At 47.6% G+C, this 16,595-nt stretch overlaps 10 non-coding genes across 10 annotated transcripts; all 10 read left to right on the top strand.

Annotated features, from left to right (window-relative positions):
- The first annotated feature begins 666 nt into the window (after window positions 1-666).
- Window positions 667-786, top strand: trnal-caa (transfer RNA leucine (anticodon CAA)). The gene is made up of 2 exons: window positions 667-704; window positions 741-786. It is a non-coding gene; the product is annotated as a tRNA-Leu (tRNA).
- A 1,822-nt stretch (window positions 787-2,608) lies between these two features.
- Window positions 2,609-2,728, top strand: trnal-uaa (transfer RNA leucine (anticodon UAA)). The gene is made up of 2 exons: window positions 2,609-2,646; window positions 2,683-2,728. It is a non-coding gene; the product is annotated as a tRNA-Leu (tRNA).
- Window positions 2,729-3,451: 723 nt separating this feature from the next.
- On the top strand, window positions 3,452-3,571 carry trnal-caa (transfer RNA leucine (anticodon CAA)). Its single transcript has 2 exons — window positions 3,452-3,489; window positions 3,526-3,571. It is a non-coding gene; the product is annotated as a tRNA-Leu (tRNA).
- Window positions 3,572-5,395: 1,824 nt separating this feature from the next.
- On the top strand, window positions 5,396-5,515 carry trnal-uaa (transfer RNA leucine (anticodon UAA)). Its single transcript has 2 exons — window positions 5,396-5,433; window positions 5,470-5,515. It is a non-coding gene; the product is annotated as a tRNA-Leu (tRNA).
- A 723-nt stretch (window positions 5,516-6,238) lies between these two features.
- On the top strand, window positions 6,239-6,358 carry trnal-caa (transfer RNA leucine (anticodon CAA)). The gene is made up of 2 exons: window positions 6,239-6,276; window positions 6,313-6,358. It is a non-coding gene; the product is annotated as a tRNA-Leu (tRNA).
- A 1,824-nt stretch (window positions 6,359-8,182) lies between these two features.
- On the top strand, window positions 8,183-8,302 carry trnal-caa (transfer RNA leucine (anticodon CAA)). The gene is made up of 2 exons: window positions 8,183-8,220; window positions 8,257-8,302. It is a non-coding gene; the product is annotated as a tRNA-Leu (tRNA).
- Window positions 8,303-10,130: 1,828 nt separating this feature from the next.
- On the top strand, window positions 10,131-10,250 carry trnal-uaa (transfer RNA leucine (anticodon UAA)). The gene is made up of 2 exons: window positions 10,131-10,168; window positions 10,205-10,250. It is a non-coding gene; the product is annotated as a tRNA-Leu (tRNA).
- Window positions 10,251-10,973: 723 nt separating this feature from the next.
- Window positions 10,974-11,093, top strand: trnal-caa (transfer RNA leucine (anticodon CAA)). Its single transcript has 2 exons — window positions 10,974-11,011; window positions 11,048-11,093. It is a non-coding gene; the product is annotated as a tRNA-Leu (tRNA).
- Window positions 11,094-14,179: 3,086 nt separating this feature from the next.
- On the top strand, window positions 14,180-14,299 carry trnal-uaa (transfer RNA leucine (anticodon UAA)). Its single transcript has 2 exons — window positions 14,180-14,217; window positions 14,254-14,299. It is a non-coding gene; the product is annotated as a tRNA-Leu (tRNA).
- Window positions 14,300-15,022: 723 nt separating this feature from the next.
- trnal-caa (transfer RNA leucine (anticodon CAA)) lies at window positions 15,023-15,142 on the top strand. The gene is made up of 2 exons: window positions 15,023-15,060; window positions 15,097-15,142. It is a non-coding gene; the product is annotated as a tRNA-Leu (tRNA).
- Window positions 15,143-16,595: the final 1,453 nt, after the last annotated feature.

Below are 16,595 nucleotides of genomic sequence, written 5' to 3'. Positions count from 1 at the left end.
CACAGCTTCTTGGAGAGGAGTCACTCCCCCTTCACAAAGATGGAAGAATCCAACCCCTCGGTTTCAAAGATAAGGCTGAGGCATTTGCAACAATTTTGTGTGAGCGTGTGAGAGAGGGAGCGTTTATGTGAGTGAGTGTGTTTGTGACAGAGAGAGGGCTAATTTTTATGTGTGTGAGAGAGTGTGCTTGTGTGTGAGAGAGAGAGTGTGTGCATGTGAGAGAGTGTGTGTGTGTGTGAGAGAGTGTTTGTGTGTTTGTGTGTGAGAGAGAGAGGAAGAATTTGTTAGTGTGTGTGAGAAAGAGCGTGTGTGTGAGAGAGAGTGTGTGTGTAAGAGAGAGTGTGTGTTTGTGTGAGAGAGTGTGTGTGTGAGAGTGTGGGTTTGTGTGAGAGAGAGAGTGTGTGTGAGAGAGTGTGTGAGAGGGTCTGTGTGAGAGAGTGTGTGTGTGTGTGTGAGAGGGAGTGTGTGTGTGTGTGTGTTAGAGGCTGTGTGAGAGAGAGAGAGTGTGTGTGTGTGAGAGAGAGTGGGTGTCTATGAGGGATTGTTGCTGAGTGTGAATGCAAGGGAGCTGCAGAAATGCGGAATTGCATTTTGTGTCTGCACAAGAGCAAGGTGACTAATTGTACAGAGTGAGAAAGACATCTGGAAGAGCATCTGCAGCAGCTTGTCAGGATGGCCGAGTGGTCTAAGGCGCCAGACTCAAGGAGTGTTAGTCCTTGCTCTGCATCTGGGCTTGTGAATTCTGGTCCCTTCCTAGGGGCGTGGGTTCAAATCCCACTCCTGACATTCTCCACTTTTCCTCAAACAAACCTTCCCACACCCACACAATGCCCCCAAATTTCATAGCTTCTTGGAGAGGAGTCACTCCCCCTTCACAAAGATGGAAGAATCCAACCCCTCGGTTTAAAAGATAAGGCTGAGGCATTTGCAGCAATATTGTGTGAGAGAGGGAGCGTTTATGTGAGTGAGTGTGTTTGTGACAGAGAGAGGGTGAATTTTTATGTGTGTGAGAGAGTGTGCTTGTGTGTGAGAGAGAGAGTGTGTGTGTGAGAGGGAGGGAGAGTGTGTGTGTGTGAGAGAGAGTATTATGTGTGTGAGAGAGTGTGTGTGTGAGTTTGTGTGTGAGAGAATGTGTGTATATGGGAGAGATAGAGTGTGTTTGTGAGAGTGTGTGTGTGTGTGTGTGAGAGAGATAAAGTGTATGTGTGAGTGTGAGAGAGAGTGTGTGTGTGAGAGAGAGAGAGATAGGGTGTGTATATGTGTGTGAGAGAGAGTGAATTTGTATGTGTCTGTGCGAGAGAGACAGAGAGAGCATGAGTCTGTGTGTGAGAGAGAGTGTGTGTCTGTGTGTCTGTGTATGACAGTGTGTGTGAGAGAGAATGTGTGTGAGAGAGAATGTGTGTGAGAGAGAGTGTGTCTGTGAGAGAGAGTGCGTGTGTGTGTGTATGTGAGAGAGAGTGTGTTTGTGTGTGGGTGTGAGAGACAGATAGAGAGTGTGTGAGTGTGTGTGCATGTGAGAGAGAGTGTATATGTGTGTGAGAGAGATTGTGTGTGCATGTGAGTGTTTGGGTGTGTGTGTGAGAGAGAGAGTGCGTGTGTGTGAGAGAGAGTGTGTGTTTGTGAGAGAGAGTGTGTATGTCTACATGTGTTTGTGTGTGAGAGAGAGAGTGTGTCTGTGAGAGAGTGTATATGTGTGGATAGAGAGAGAGAGCATGTGTGTGTGAGAGAGAGTGTGTGTTTGTGAGAGAGAGAGAGTATGTGTGTGAGAGAGAGTGCATGTGTGTGAGAGAGAGGGTGTGTGTGTGTGTGAGAGAGAGAGAGAGAGTGCGTGTGTGTGAGAAAGAGTGTGTGTGAGGGAGAGAGAGTGTATGTGTGCATGTGAGAGAGTGTGTGTGTTTGTGTGAGAGAGAGAGGAAGAATTTGTTAGTGTGTGTGAGAGAGAGTGTGTGTGTGAGAGAGAGTGTGTGTTTGTGTGAGAGAGTGTGTGTGTGAGAGTGTGGGTTTGTGTGAGAGAGAGTGTGTGTGTGTGTGTGTGAGACAGAAAGAGTGTGTGTGTGAGAGAGAGAGAAAGCGCGTGTGTGAGAGAGAGTGTGTGTGTATGTGTGAGAGAGAGAAAGAGAGAATTTTTGTGTGTGTGCGTGAGAGAGTGTGTTTTTGTGTGAGTGTGTTTGTGTGTGTGTGAGACAGAAAGAGTATGTGTGTGTGAGAGAGAGTGAGAGAGCGTGAGTGTGTCATGTGAGAGAGTGAGTGTGTGTGAGAGAGTGACAGTGTGTGTGTGATAGTGAGTGTGTGAGAGAGTATGTGCATGTGAGAGAGAGAGTGTGTGTGAGAGAGACAGAAAGAGGGAGAATATGTGTGTGTGAGAGGGAGAGAGTGTGTTTGTGTGTGGGTGTGAGAGACAGATAGAGTGTGTGTGTGCATGTGCATGTGAGAGAGTGAGTGTGTGTGTGTGTGTGTGCGAGAGTGAGACTGTGTATGAGGGATTGTTGCTGAGTGTGAATGCAAGGGAGCTGCAGAAATGCGGAATTGCATTTTGTGTCTGCACAAGAGCAAGGTGACTAATTGTACAGAGTGAGAAAGACATCTGGAAGGGCATCTGCAGCAGCTTGTCAGGATGGCCGAGTGGTCTAAGGCGCCAGACTTAAGGAATGTTAGTCCTTGCTCTGCATCTGGGCTTGTGAATTCTGGTCCCTTTCTAGGGGCGTGGGTTCAAATCCCACTCCTGACATTCTCCCCTTTTCCCCAAACAAACCTTCCCACACCCACACACTGCCCCCAAATTTCACAGCTTCTTGGAGAGGAGTCACTCCCCCTTCACAAAGATGGAAGAATCCAACCCCTCGGTTTAAAAGATAAGGCTGAGGCATTTGCAACAATTTTGTGTGAGCGTGTGAGAGAGGGAGCGTTTATGTGAGTGAGTGTGTTTGTGACAGAGAGAGGGCTAATTTTTATGTGTGTGAGAGAGTGTGCTTGTGTGTGAGAGAGAGAGTGTGTGCATGTGAGAGAGTGTGTGTGTGTGTGAGAGAGTGTTTGTGTGTTTGTGTGTGAGAGAGAGAGGAAGAATTTGTTAGTGTGTGTGAGAAAGAGCGTGTGTGTGAGAGAGAGTGTGTGTGTAAGAGAGAGTGTGTGTTTGTGTGAGAGAGTGTGTGTGTGAGAGTGTGGGTTTGTGTGAGAGAGAGAGTGTGTGTGAGAGAGTGTGTGAGAGGGTCTGTGTGAGAGAGTGTGTGTGTGTGTGTGAGAGGGAGTGTGTGTGTGTGTGTGTGTTAGAGGGTGTGTGAGAGAGAGAGAGTGTGTGTGTGTGAGAGAGAGTGGGTGTCTATGAGGGATTGTTGCTGAGTGTGAATGCAAGGGAGCTGCAGAAATGCGGAATTGCATTTTGTGTCTGCACAAGAGCAAGGTGACTAATTGTACAGAGTGAGAAAGACATCTGGAAGAGCATCTGCAGCAGCTTGTCAGGATGGCCGAGTGGTCTAAGGCGCCAGACTCAAGGAGTGTTAGTCCTTGCTCTGCATCTGGGCTTGTGAATTCTGGTCCCTTCCTAGGGGCGTGGGTTCAAATCCCACTCCTGACATTCTCCACTTTTCCTCAAACAAACCTTCCCACACCCACACAATGCCCCCAAATTTCATAGCTTCTTGGAGAGGAGTCACTCCCCCTTCACAAAGATGGAAGAATCCAACCCCTCGGTTTAAAAGATAAGGCTGAGGCATTTGCAGCAATATTGTGTGAGAGAGGGAGCGTTTATGTGAGTGAGTGTGTTTGTGACAGAGAGAGGGTGAATTTTTATGTGTGTGAGAGAGTGTGCTTGTGTGTGAGAGAGAGAGTGTGTGTGTGAGAGGGAGGGAGAGTGTGTGTGTGTGAGAGAGAGTATTATGTGTGTGAGAGAGTGTGTGTGTGAGTTTGTGTGTGAGAGAATGTGTGTATATGGGAGAGATAGAGTGTGTTTGTGAGAGTGTGTGTGTGTGTGTGTGAGAGAGATAAAGTGTATGTGTGAGTGTGAGAGAGAGTGTGTGTGTGAGAGAGAGAGAGATAGGGTGTGTATATGTGTGTGAGAGAGAGTGAATTTGTATGTGTCTGTGCGAGAGAGACAGAGAGAGCATGAGTCTGTGTGTGAGAGAGAGTGTGTGTCTGTGTGTCTGTGTATGACAGTGTGTGTGAGAGAGAATGTGTGTGAGAGAGAATGTGTGTGAGAGAGAGTGTGTCTGTGAGAGAGAGTGCGTGTGTGTGTGTATGTGAGAGAGAGTGTGTTTGTGTGTGGGTGTGAGAGACAGATAGAGAGTGTGTGAGTGTGTGTGCATGTGAGAGAGAGTGTATATGTGTGTGAGAGAGATTGTGTGTGCATGTGAGTGTTTGGGTGTGTGTGTGAGAGAGAGAGTGCGTGTGAGTGAGAGAGAGTGTGTGTTTGTGAGAGAGAGTGTGTATGTCTACATGTGTTTGTGTGTGAGAGAGAGAGTGTGTCTGTGAGAGAGTGTATATGTGTGGATAGAGAGAGAGAGCATGTGTGTGTGAGAGAGAGTGTGTGTTTGTGAGAGAGAGAGAGTATGTGTGTGAGAGAGAGTGCATGTGTGTGAGAGAGAGGGTGTGTGTGTGTGTGAGAGAGAGAGAGAGAGTGCGTGTGTGTGAGAAAGAGTGTGTGTGAGGGAGAGAGAGTGTATGTGTGCATGTGAGAGAGTGTGTGTGTTTGTGTGAGAGAGAGAGGAAGAATTTGTTAGTGTGTGTGAGAGAGAGTGTGTGTGTGAGAGAGAGTGTGTGTTTGTGTGAGAGAGTGTGTGTGTGAGAGTGTGGGTTTGTGTGAGAGAGAGTGTGTGTGTGTGTGTGTGAGACAGAAAGAGTGTGTGTGTGAGAGAGAGAGAAAGCGCGTGTGTGAGAGAGAGAGTGTGTGTGTATGTGTGAGAGAGAGAAAGAGAGAATTTTTGTGTGTGTGCGTGAGAGAGTGTGTTTTTGTGTGAGTGTGTTTGTGTGTGTGTGAGACAGAAAGAGTATGTGTGTGTGAGAGAGAGTGAGAGAGCGTGAGTGTGTCATGTGAGAGAGTGAGTGTGTGTGAGAGAGTGACAGTGTGTGTGTGATAGTGAGTGTGTGAGAGAGTATGTGCATGTGAGAGAGAGAGTGTGTGTGAGAGAGACAGAAAGAGGGAGAATATGTGTGTGTGAGAGGGAGAGAGTGTGTTTGTGTGTGGGTGTGAGAGACAGATAGAGTGTGTGTGTGCATGTGCATGTGAGAGAGTGAGTGTGTGTGTGTGTGTGTGCGAGAGTGAGACTGTGTATGAGGGATTGTTGCTGAGTGTGAATGCAAGGGAGCTGCAGAAATGCGGAATTGCATTTTGTGTCTGCACAAGAGCAAGGTGACTAATTGTACAGAGTGAGAAAGACATCTGGAAGGGCATCTGCAGCAGCTTGTCACGATGGCCGAGTGGTCTAAGGCGCCAGACTTAAGGAATGTTAGTCCTTGCTCTGCATCTGGGCTTGTGAATTCTGGTCCCTTTCTAGGGGCGTGGGTTCAAATCCCACTCCTGACATTCTCCCCTTTTCCCCAAACAAACCTTCCCACACCCACACACTGCCCCCAAATTTCACAGCTTCTTGGAGAGGAGTCACTCCCCCTTCACAAAGATGGAAGAATCCAACCCCTCGGTTTAAAAGATAAGGCTGAGGCATTTGCAACAATTTTGTGTGAGCGTGTGAGAGAGGGAGCGTTTATGTGAGTGAGTGTGTTTGTGACAGAGAGAGGGCTAATTTTTATGTGTGTGAGAGAGTGTGCTTGTGTGTGAGAGAGAGAGTGTGTGCATGTGAGAGAGTGTGTGTGTGTGTGAGAGAGTGTTTGTGTGTTTGTGTGTGAGAGAGAGAGGAAGAATTTGTTAGTGTGTGTGAGAAAGAGCGTGTGTGTGAGAGAGAGTGTGTGTGTAAGAGAGAGTGTGTGTTTGTGTGAGAGAGTGTGTGTGTGAGAGTGTGGGTTTGTGTGAGAGAGAGAGTGTGTGTGAGAGAGTGTGTGAGAGGGTCTGTGTGAGAGAGTGTGTGTGTGTGTGTGAGAGGGAGTGTGTGTGTGTGTGTGTGTTAGAGGGTGTGTGAGAGAGAGAGAGTGTGTGTGTGTGAGAGAGAGTGGGTGTCTATGAGGGATTGTTGCTGAGTGTGAATGCAAGGGAGCTGCAGAAATGCGGAATTGCATTTTGTGTCTGCACAAGAGCAAGGTGACTAATTGTACAGAGTGAGAAAGACATCTGGAAGAGCATCTGCAGCAGCTTGTCAGGATGGCCGAGTGGTCTAAGGCGCCAGACTCAAGGAGTGTTAGTCCTTGCTCTGCATCTGGGCTTGTGAATTCTGGTCCCTTCCTAGGGGCGTGGGTTCAAATCCCACTCCTGACATTCTCCACTTTTCCTCAAACAAACCTTCCCACACCCACACAATGCCCCCAAATTTCATAGCTTCTTGGAGAGGAGTCACTCCCCCTTCACAAAGATGGAAGAATCCAACCCCTCGGTTTAAAAGATAAGGCTGAGGCATTTGCAGCAATATTGTGTGAGAGAGGGAGCGTTTATGTGAGTGAGTGTGTTTGTGACAGAGAGAGGGTGAATTTTTATGTGTGTGAGAGAGTGTGCTTGTGTGTGAGAGAGAGAGTGTGTGTGTGAGAGGGAGGGAGAGTGTGTGTGTGTGAGAGAGAGTATTATGTGTGTGAGAGAGTGTGTGTGTGAGTTTGTGTGTGAGAGAATGTGTGTATATGGGAGAGATAGAGTGTGTTTGTGAGAGTGTGTGTGTGTGTGTGTGAGAGAGATAAAGTGTATGTGTGAGTGTGAGAGAGAGTGTGTGTGTGAGAGAGAGAGAGATAGGGTGTGTATATGTGTGTGAGAGAGAGTGAATTTGTATGTGTCTGTGCGAGAGAGACAGAGAGAGCATGAGTCTGTGTGTGAGAGAGAGTGTGTGTCTGTGTGTCTGTGTATGACAGTGTGTGTGAGAGAGAATGTGTGTGAGAGAGAATGTGTGTGAGAGAGAGTGTGTCTGTGAGAGAGAGTGCGTGTGTGTGTGTATGTGAGAGAGAGTGTGTTTGTGTGTGGGTGTGAGAGACAGATAGAGAGTGTGTGAGTGTGTGTGCATGTGAGAGAGAGTGTATATGTGTGTGAGAGAGATTGTGTGTGCATGTGAGTGTTTGGGTGTGTGTGTGAGAGAGAGAGTGCGTGTGTGTGAGAGAGAGTGTGTGTTTGTGAGAGAGAGTGTGTATGTCTACATGTGTTTGTGTGTGAGAGAGAGAGTGTGTCTGTGAGAGAGTGTATATGTGTGGATAGAGAGAGAGAGCATGTGTGTGTGAGAGAGAGTGTGTGTTTGTGAGAGAGAGAGAGTATGTGTGTGAGAGAGAGTGCATGTGTGTGAGAGAGAGGGTGTGTGTGTGTGTGAGAGAGAGAGAGAGAGTGCGTGTGTGTGAGAAAGAGTGTGTGTGAGGGAGAGAGAGTGTATGTGTGCATGTGAGAGAGTGTGTGTGTTTGTGTGAGAGAGAGAGGAAGAATTTGTTAGTGTGTGTGAGAGAGAGTGTGTGTGTGAGAGAGAGTGTGTGTTTGTGTGAGAGAGTGTGTGTGTGAGAGTGTGGGTTTGTGTGAGAGAGAGTGTGTGTGTGTGTGTGAGACAGAAAGAGTGTGTGTGTGAGAGAGAGAGAAAGCGCGTGTGTGAGAGAGAGAGTGTGTGTGTATGTGTGAGAGAGAGAAAGAGAGAATTTTTGTGTGTGTGCGTGAGAGAGTGTGTTTTTGTGTGAGTGTGTTTGTGTGTGTGTGAGACAGAAAGAGTATGTGTGTGTGAGAGAGAGTGAGAGAGCGTGAGTGTGTCATGTGAGAGAGTGAGTGTGTGTGAGAGAGTGACAGTGTGTGTGTGATAGTGAGTGTGTGAGAGAGTATGTGCATGTGAGAGAGAGAGTGTGTGTGAGAGAGACAGAAAGAGGGAGAATATGTGTGTGTGAGAGGGAGAGAGTGTGTTTGTGTGTGGGTGTGAGAGACAGATAGAGTGTGTGTGTGCATGTGCATGTGAGAGAGTGAGTGTGTGTGTGTGTGTGTGTGCGAGAGTGAGACTGTGTATGAGGGATTGTTGCTGAGTGTGAATGCAAGGGAGCTGCAGAAATGCGGAATTGCATTTTGTGTCTGCACAAGAGCAAGGTGACTAATTGTACAGAGTGAGAAAGACATCTGGAAGGGCATCTGCAGCAGCTTGTCAGGATGGCCGAGTGGTCTAAGGCGCCAGACTCAAGGAGTGTTAGTCCTTGCTCTGCATCTGGGCTTGTGAATTCTGGTCCCTTCCTAGGGGCGTGGGTTCAAATCCCACTCCTGACATTCTCCACTTTTCCTCAAACAAACCTTCCCACACCCACACAATGCCCCCAAATTTCATAGCTTCTTGGAGAGGAGTCACTCCCCCTTCACAAAGATGGAAGAATCCAACCCCTCGGTTTAAAAGATAAGGCTGAGGCATTTGCAGCAATATTGTGTGAGAGAGGGAGCGTTTATGTGAGTGAGTGTGTTTGTGACAGAGAGAGGGTGAATTTTTATGTGTGTGAGAGAGTGTGCTTGTGTGTGAGAGAGAGAGTGTGTGTGTGAGAGGGAGGGAGAGTGTGTGTGTGTGAGAGAGAGTATTATGTGTGTGAGAGAGTGTGTGTGTGAGTTTGTGTGTGAGAGAATGTGTGTATATGGGAGAGATAGAGTGTGTTTGTGAGAGTGTGTGTGTGTGTGTGTGAGAGAGATAAAGTGTATGTGTGAGTGTGAGAGAGAGTGTGTGTGTGAGAGAGAGAGAGATAGGGTGTGTATATGTGTGTGAGAGAGAGTGAATTTGTATGTGTCTGTGCGAGAGAGACAGAGAGAGCATGAGTCTGTGTGTGAGAGAGAGTGTGTGTCTGTGTGTCTGTGTATGACAGTGTGTGTGAGAGAGAATGTGTGTGAGAGAGAATGTGTGTGAGAGAGAGTGTGTCTGTGAGAGAGAGTGCGTGTGTGTGTGTATGTGAGAGAGAGTGTGTTTGTGTGTGGGTGTGAGAGACAGATAGAGAGTGTGTGAGTGTGTGTGCATGTGAGAGAGAGTGTATATGTGTGTGAGAGAGATTGTGTGTGCATGTGAGTGTTTGGGTGTGTGTGTGAGAGAGAGAGTGCGTGTGTGTGAGAGAGAGTGTGTGTTTGTGAGAGAGAGTGTGTATGTCTACATGGGTTTGTGTGTGAGAGAGAGAGTGTGTCTGTGAGAGAGTGTATATGTGTGGATAGAGAGAGAGAGCATGTGTGTGTGAGAGAGAGTGTGTGTTTGTGAGAGAGAGAGAGTATGTGTGTGAGAGAGAGTGCATGTGTGTGAGAGAGAGGGTGTGTGTGTGTGTGAGAGAGAGAGAGAGAGTGCGTGTGTGTGAGAAAGAGTGTGTGTGAGGGAGAGAGAGTGTATGTGTGCATGTGAGAGAGTGTGTGTGTTTGTGTGAGAGAGAGAGGAAGAATTTGTTAGTGTGTGTGAGAGAGAGTGTGTGTGTGAGAGAGAGTGTGTGTTTGTGTGAGAGAGTGTGTGTGTGAGAGTGTGGGTTTGTGTGAGAGAGAGTGTGTGTGTGTGTGTGTGAGACAGAAAGAGTGTGTGTGTGAGAGAGAGAGAAAGCGCGTGTGTGAGAGAGAGAGTGTGTGTGTATGTGTGAGAGAGAGAAAGAGAGAATTTTTGTGTGTGTGCGTGAGAGAGTGTGTTTTTGTGTGAGTGTGTTTGTGTGTGTGTGAGACAGAAAGAGTATGTGTGTGTGAGAGAGAGTGAGAGAGCGTGAGTGTGTCATGTGAGAGAGTGAGTGTGTGTGAGAGAGTGACAGTGTGTGTGTGATAGTGAGTGTGTGAGAGAGTATGTGCATGTGAGAGAGAGAGTGTGTGTGAGAGAGACAGAAAGAGGGAGAATATGTGTGTGTGAGAGGGAGAGAGTGTGTTTGTGTGTGGGTGTGAGAGACAGATAGAGTGTGTGTGTGCATGTGCATGTGAGAGAGTGAGTGTGTGTGTGTGTGTGTGTGTGCGAGAGTGAGACTGTGTATGAGGGATTGTTGCTGAGTGTGAATGCAAGGGAGCTGCAGAAATGCGGAATTGCATTTTGTGTCTGCACAAGAGCAAGGTGACTAATTGTACAGAGTGAGAAAGACATCTGGAAGGGCATCTGCAGCAGCTTGTCAGGATGGCCGAGTGGTCTAAGGCGCCAGACTTAAGGAATGTTAGTCCTTGCTCTGCATCTGGGCTTGTGAATTCTGGTCCCTTTCTAGGGGCGTGGGTTCAAATCCCACTCCTGACATTCTCCCCTTTTCCCCAAACAAACCTTCCCACACCCACACACTGCCACCAAATTTCGCAGCTTCTTGGAGAGGAGTCACTCCCCCTTCACAAAGATGGAAGAATCCAACCCCTCGGTTTAAAAGATAAGGCTGAGGCATTTGCAACAATTTTGTGTGAGCGTGTGAGAGAGGGAGCGTTTATGTGAGTGAGTGTGTTTGTGACAGAGAGAGGGCTAATTTTTATGTGTGTGAGAGAGTGTGCTTGTGTGTGAGAGAGAGAGTGTGTGCATGTGAGAGAGTGTGTGTGTGTGTGAGAGAGTGTTTGTGTGTTTGTGTGTGAGAGAGAGAGGAAGAATTTGTTAGTGTGTGTGAGAAAGAGCGTGTGTGTGAGAGAGAGTGTGTGTGTAAGAGAGAGTGTGTGTTTGTGTGAGAGAGTGTGTGTGTGAGAGTGTGGGTTTGTGTGAGAGAGAGAGTGTGTGTGAGAGAGTGTGTGAGAGGGTCTGTGTGAGAGAGTGTGTGTGTGTGTGTGAGAGGGAGTGTGTGTGTGTGTGTGTGTTAGAGGGTGTGTGAGAGAGAGAGAGTGTGTGTGTGTGAGAGAGAGTGGGTGTCTATGAGGGATTGTTGCTGAGTGTGAATGCAAGGGAGCTGCAGAAATGCGGAATTGCATTTTGTGTCTGCACAAGAGCAAGGTGACTAATTGTACAGAGTGAGAAAGACATCTGGAAGAGCATCTGCAGCAGCTTGTCAGGATGGCCGAGTGGTCTAAGGCGCCAGACTCAAGGAGTGTTAGTCCTTGCTCTGCATCTGGGCTTGTGAATTCTGGTCCCTTCCTAGGGGCGTGGGTTCAAATCCCACTCCTGACATTCTCCACTTTTCCTCAAACAAACCTTCCCACACCCACACAATGCCCCCAAATTTCATAGCTTCTTGGAGAGGAGTCACTCCCCCTTCACAAAGATGGAAGAATCCAACCCCTCGGTTTAAAAGATAAGGCTGAGGCATTTGCAGCAATATTGTGTGAGAGAGGGAGCGTTTATGTGAGTGAGTGTGTTTGTGACAGAGAGAGGGTGAATTTTTATGTGTGTGAGAGAGTGTGCTTGTGTGTGAGAGAGAGAGTGTGTGTGTGAGAGGGAGGGAGAGTGTGTGTGTGTGAGAGAGAGTATTATGTGTGTGAGAGAGTGTGTGTGTGAGTTTGTGTGTGAGAGAATGTGTGTATATGGGAGAGATAGAGTGTGTTTGTGAGAGTGTGTGTGTGTGTGTGTGAGAGAGATAAAGTGTATGTGTGAGTGTGAGAGAGAGTGTGTGTGTGAGAGAGAGAGATAGGGTGTGTATATGTGTGTGAGAGAGAGTGAATTTGTATGTGTCTGTGCGAGAGAGACAGAGAGAGCATGAGTCTGTGTGTGAGAGAGAGTGTGTGTCTGTGTGTCTGTGTATGACAGTGTGTGTGAGAGAGAATGTGTGTGAGAGAGAATGTGTGTGAGAGAGAGTGTGTCTGTGAGAGAGAGTGCGTGTGTGTGTGTATGTGAGAGAGAGTGTGTTTGTGTGTGGGTGTGAGAGACAGATAGAGAGTGTGTGAGTGTGTGTGCATGTGAGAGAGAGTGTATATGTGTGTGAGAGAGATTGTGTGTGCATGTGAGTGTTTGGGTGTGTGTGTGAGAGAGAGAGTGCGTGTGTGTGAGAGAGAGTGTGTGTTTGTGAGAGAGAGTGTGTATGTCTACATGTGTTTGTGTGTGAGAGAGAGTGTGTCTGTGAGAGAGTGTATATGTGTGGATAGAGAGAGAGAGCATGTGTGTGTGAGAGAGAGTGTGTGTTTGTGAGAGAGAGTATGTGTGTGAGAGAGAGTGCATGTGTGTGAGAGAGAGGGTGTGTGTGTGTGTGAGAGAGAGAGAGAGTGTGCGTGTGTGTGAGAAAGAGTGTGTGTGAGGGAGAGAGAGTGTATGTGTGCATGTGAGAGAGTGTGTGTGTTTGTGTGAGAGAGAGAGGAAGAATTTGTTAGTGTGTGTGAGAGAGAGTGTGTGTGTGAGAGAGAGTGTGTGTTTGTGTGAGAGAGTGTGTGTGTGAGAGTGTGGGTTTGTGTGAGAGAGAGTGTGTGTGTGTGTGTGAGACAGAAAGAGTGTGTGTGTGAGAGAGAGAGAAAGCGCGTGTGTGAGAGAGAGAGTGTGTGTGTATGTGTGAGAGAGAGAAAGAGAGAATTTTTGTGTGTGTGCGTGAGAGAGTGTGTTTTTGTGTGAGTGTGTTTGTGTGTGTGTGAGACAGAAAGAGTATGTGTGTGTGAGAGAGAGTGAGAGAGCGTGAGTGTGTCATGTGAGAGAGTGAGTGTGTGTGAGAGAGTGACAGTGTGTGTGTGATAGTGAGTGTGTGAGAGAGTATGTGCATGTGAGAGAGAGAGTGTGTGTGAGAGAGACAGAAAGAGGGAGAATATGTGTGTGTGAGAGGGAGAGAGTGTGTTTGTGTGTGGGTGTGAGAGACAGATAGAGTGTGTGTGTGCATGTGCATGTGAGAGAGTGAGTGTGTGTGTGTGTGTGTGTGTGCGAGAGATAAAGTGTATGTGTGAGTGTGAGAGAGAGTGTGTGTGTGAGAGAGAGAGATAGGGTGTGTATATGTGTGTGAGAGAGAGTGAATTTGTATGTGTCTGTGCGAGAGAGACAGAGAGAGCATGAGTCTGTGTGTGAGAGAGAGTGTGTGTCTGTGTGTCTGTGTATGACAGTGTGTGTGAGAGAGAATGTGTGTGAGAGAGAATGTGTGTGAGAGAGAGTGTGTCTGTGAGAGAGAGTGCGTGTGTGTGTGTATGTGAGAGAGAGTGTGTTTGTGTGTGGGTGTGAGAGACAGATAGAGAGTGTGTGAGTGTGTGTGCATGTGAGAGAGAGTGTATATGTGTGTGAGAGAGATTGTGTGTGCATGTGAGTGTTTGGGTGTGTGTGTGAGAGAGAGAGTGCGTGTGTGTGAGAGAGAGTGTGTGTTTGTGAGAGAGAGTGTGTATGTCTACATGTGTTTGTGTGTGAGAGAGAGTGTGTCTGTGAGAGAGTGTATATGTGTGGATAGAGAGAGAGAGCATGTGTGTGTGAGAGAGAGTGTGTGTTTGTGAGAGAGAGTATGTGTGTGAGAGAGAGTGCATGTGTGTGAGAGAGAGGGTGTGTGTGTGTGTGAGAGAGAGAGAGAGTGTGCGTGTGTGTGAGAAAGAGTGTGTGTGAGGGAGAGAGAGTGTATGTGTGCATGTGAGAGAGTGTGTGTGTTTGTGTGAGAGAGAGAGGAAGAATTTGTTAGTGTGTGTGAGAGAGAGTGTGTGTGTGAGAGAGAGTGTGTGTTTGTGTGAGAGAGTGTGTGTGTGAGAGTGTGGGTTTGTGTGAGAGAGAGTGTGTGTGTGTGTGTGAGACAGAAAGAGTGTGTGTGTGAGAGAGAGAGAAAGCGCGTGTGTGAGAGAGAGAGTGTGTGTGTATGTGTGAGAGAGAGAAAGAGAGAATTTTTGTGTGTGTGCGTGAGAGAGTGTGTTTTTGTGTGAGTGTGTTTGTGTGTGTGTGAGACAGAAAGAGTATGTGTGTGTGAGAGAGAGTGAGAGAGCGTGAGTGTGTCATGTGAGAGAGTGAGTGTGTGTGAGAGAGTGACAGTGTGTGTGTGATAGTGAGTGTGTGAGAGAGTATGTGCATGTGAGAGAGAGAGTGTGTGTGAGAGAGACAGAAAGAGGGAGAATATGTGTGTGTGAGAGGGAGAGAGTGTGTTTGTGTGTGGGTGTGAGAGACAGATAGAGTGTGTGTGTGCATGTGCATGTGAGAGAGTGAGTGTGTGTGTGTGTGTGTGTGTGCGAGAGTGAGACTGTGTATGAGGGATTGTTGCTGAGTGTGAATGCAAGGGAGCTGCAGAAATGCGGAATTGCATTTTGTGTCTGCACAAGAGCAAGGTGACTAATTGTACAGAGTGAGAAAGACATCTGGAAGGGCATCTGCAGCAGCTTGTCAGGATGGCCGAGTGGTCTAAGGCGCCAGACTTAAGGAATGTTAGTCCTTGCTCTGCATCTGGGCTTGTGAATTCTGGTCCCTTTCTAGGGGCGTGGGTTCAAATCCCACTCCTGACATTCTCCCCTTTTCCCCAAACAAACCTTCCCACACCCACACACTGCCACCAAATTTCGCAGCTTCTTGGAGAGGAGTCACTCCCCCTTCACAAAGATGGAAGAATCCAACCCCTCGGTTTCAAAGATAAGGCTGAGGCATTTGCAACAATTTTGTGTGAGCGTGTGAGAGAGGGAGCGTTTATGTGAGTGAGTGTGTTTGTGACAGAGAGAGGGCTAATTTTTATGTGTGTGAGAGAGTGTGCTTGTGTGTGAGAGAGAGAGTGTGTGCATGTGAGAGAGTGTGTGTGTGTGTGAGAGAGTGTTTGTGTGTTTGTGTGTGAGAGAGAGAGGAAGAATTTGTTAGTGTGTGTGAGAAAGAGCGTGTGTGTGAGAGAGAGTGTGTGTGTAAGAGAGAGTGTGTGTTTGTGTGAGAGAGTGTGTGTGTGAGAGTGTGGGTTTGTGTGAGAGAGAGAGTGTGTGTGAGAGAGTGTGTGAGAGGGTCTGTGTGAGAGAGTGTGTGTGTGTGTGTGAGAGGGAGTGTGTGTGTGTGTGTGTGTTAGAGGGTGTGTGAGAGAGAGAGAGTGTGTGTGTGTGAGAGAGAGTGGGTGTCTATGAGGGATTGTTGCTGAGTGTGAATGCAAGGGAGCTGCAGAAATGCGGAATTGCATTTTGTGTCTGCACAAGAGCAAGGTGACTAATTGTACAGAGTGAGAAAGACATCTGGAAGAGCATCTGCAGCAGCTTGTCAGGATGGCCGAGTGGTCTAAGGCGCCAGACTCAAGGAGTGTTAGTCCTTGCTCTGCATCTGGGCTTGTGAATTCTGGTCCCTTCCTAGGGGCGTGGGTTCAAATCCCACTCCTGACATTCTCCACTTTTCCTCAAACAAACCTTCCCACACCCACACAATGCCCCCAAATTTCATAGCTTCTTGGAGAGGAGTCACTCCCCCTTCACAAAGATGGAAGAATCCAACCCCTCGGTTTAAAAGATAAGGCTGAGGCATTTGCAGCAATATTGTGTGAGAGAGGGAGCGTTTATGTGAGTGAGTGTGTTTGTGACAGAGAGAGGGTGAATTTTTATGTGTGTGAGAGAGTGTGCTTGTGTGTGAGAGAGAGAGTGTGTGTGTGAGAGGGAGGGAGAGTGTGTGTGTGTGAGAGAGAGTATTATGTGTGTGAGAGAGTGTGTGTGTGAGTTTGTGTGTGAGAGAATGTGTGTATATGGGAGAGATAGAGTGTGTTTGTGAGAGTGTGTGTGTGTGTGTGTGAGAGAGATAAAGTGTATGTGTGAGTGTGAGAGAGAGTGTGTGTGTGAGAGAGAGAGATAGGGTGTGTATATGTGTGTGAGAGAGAGTGAATTTGTATGTGTCTGTGCGAGAGAGACAGAGAGAGCATGAGTCTGTGTGTGAGAGAGAGTGTGTGTCTGTGTGTCTGTGTATGACAGTGTGTGTGAGAGAGAATGTGTGTGAGAGAGAATGTGTGTGAGAGAGAGTGTGTCTGTGAGAGAGAGTGCGTGTGTGTGTGTATGTGAGAGAGAGTGTGTTTGTGTGTGGGTGTGAGAGACAGATAGAGAGTGTGTGAGTGTGTGTGCATGTGAGAGAGAGTGTATATGTGTGTGAGAGAGATTGTGTGTGCATGTGAGTGTTTGGGTGTGTGTGTGAGAGAGAGAGTGCGTGTGTGTGAGAGAGAGTGTGTGTTTGTGAGAGAGAGTGTGTATGTCTACATGTGTTTGTGTGTGAGAGAGAGTGTGTCTGTGAGAGAGTGTATATGTGTGGATAGAGAGAGAGAGCATGTGTGTGTGAGAGAGAGTGTGTGTTTGTGAGAGAGAGTATGTGTGTGAGAGAGAGTGCATGTGTGTGAGAGAGAGGGTGTGTGTGTGTGTGAGAGAGAGAGAGAGTGTGCGTGTGTGTGAGAAAGAGTGTGTGTGAGGGAGAGAGAGTGTATGTGTGCATGTGAGAGAGTGTGTGTGTTTGTGTGAGAGAGAGAGGAAGAATTTGTTAGTGTGTGTGAGAGAGAGTGTGTGTGTGAGAGAGAGTGTGTGTTTGTGTGAGAGAGTGTGTGTGTGAGAGTGTGGGTTTGTGTGAGAGAGAGTGTGTGTGTGTGTGTGAGACAGAAAGAGTGTGTGTGTGAGAGAGAGAGAAAGCGCGTGTGTGAGAGAGAGAGTGTGTGTGTATGTGTGAGAGAGAGAAAGAGAGAATTTTTGTGTGTGTGCGTGAGAGAGTGTGTTTTTGTGTGAGTGTGTTTGTGTGTGTGTGAGACAGAAAGAGTATGTGTGTGTGAGAGAGAGTGAGAGAGCGTGAGTGTGTCATGTGAGAGAGTGA

Source organism: Chiloscyllium plagiosum, unplaced genomic scaffold, assembly GCF_037043375.1.
Source record: "Chiloscyllium plagiosum isolate Xiang-an unplaced genomic scaffold, Cpla_swu_hap1 HiC_scaffold_24, whole genome shotgun sequence".
Taxonomy (NCBI): Eukaryota; Metazoa; Chordata; class Chondrichthyes; order Orectolobiformes; family Hemiscylliidae; genus Chiloscyllium; species Chiloscyllium plagiosum.
This window is presented reverse-complemented; position numbering and strand designations above follow the sequence as displayed.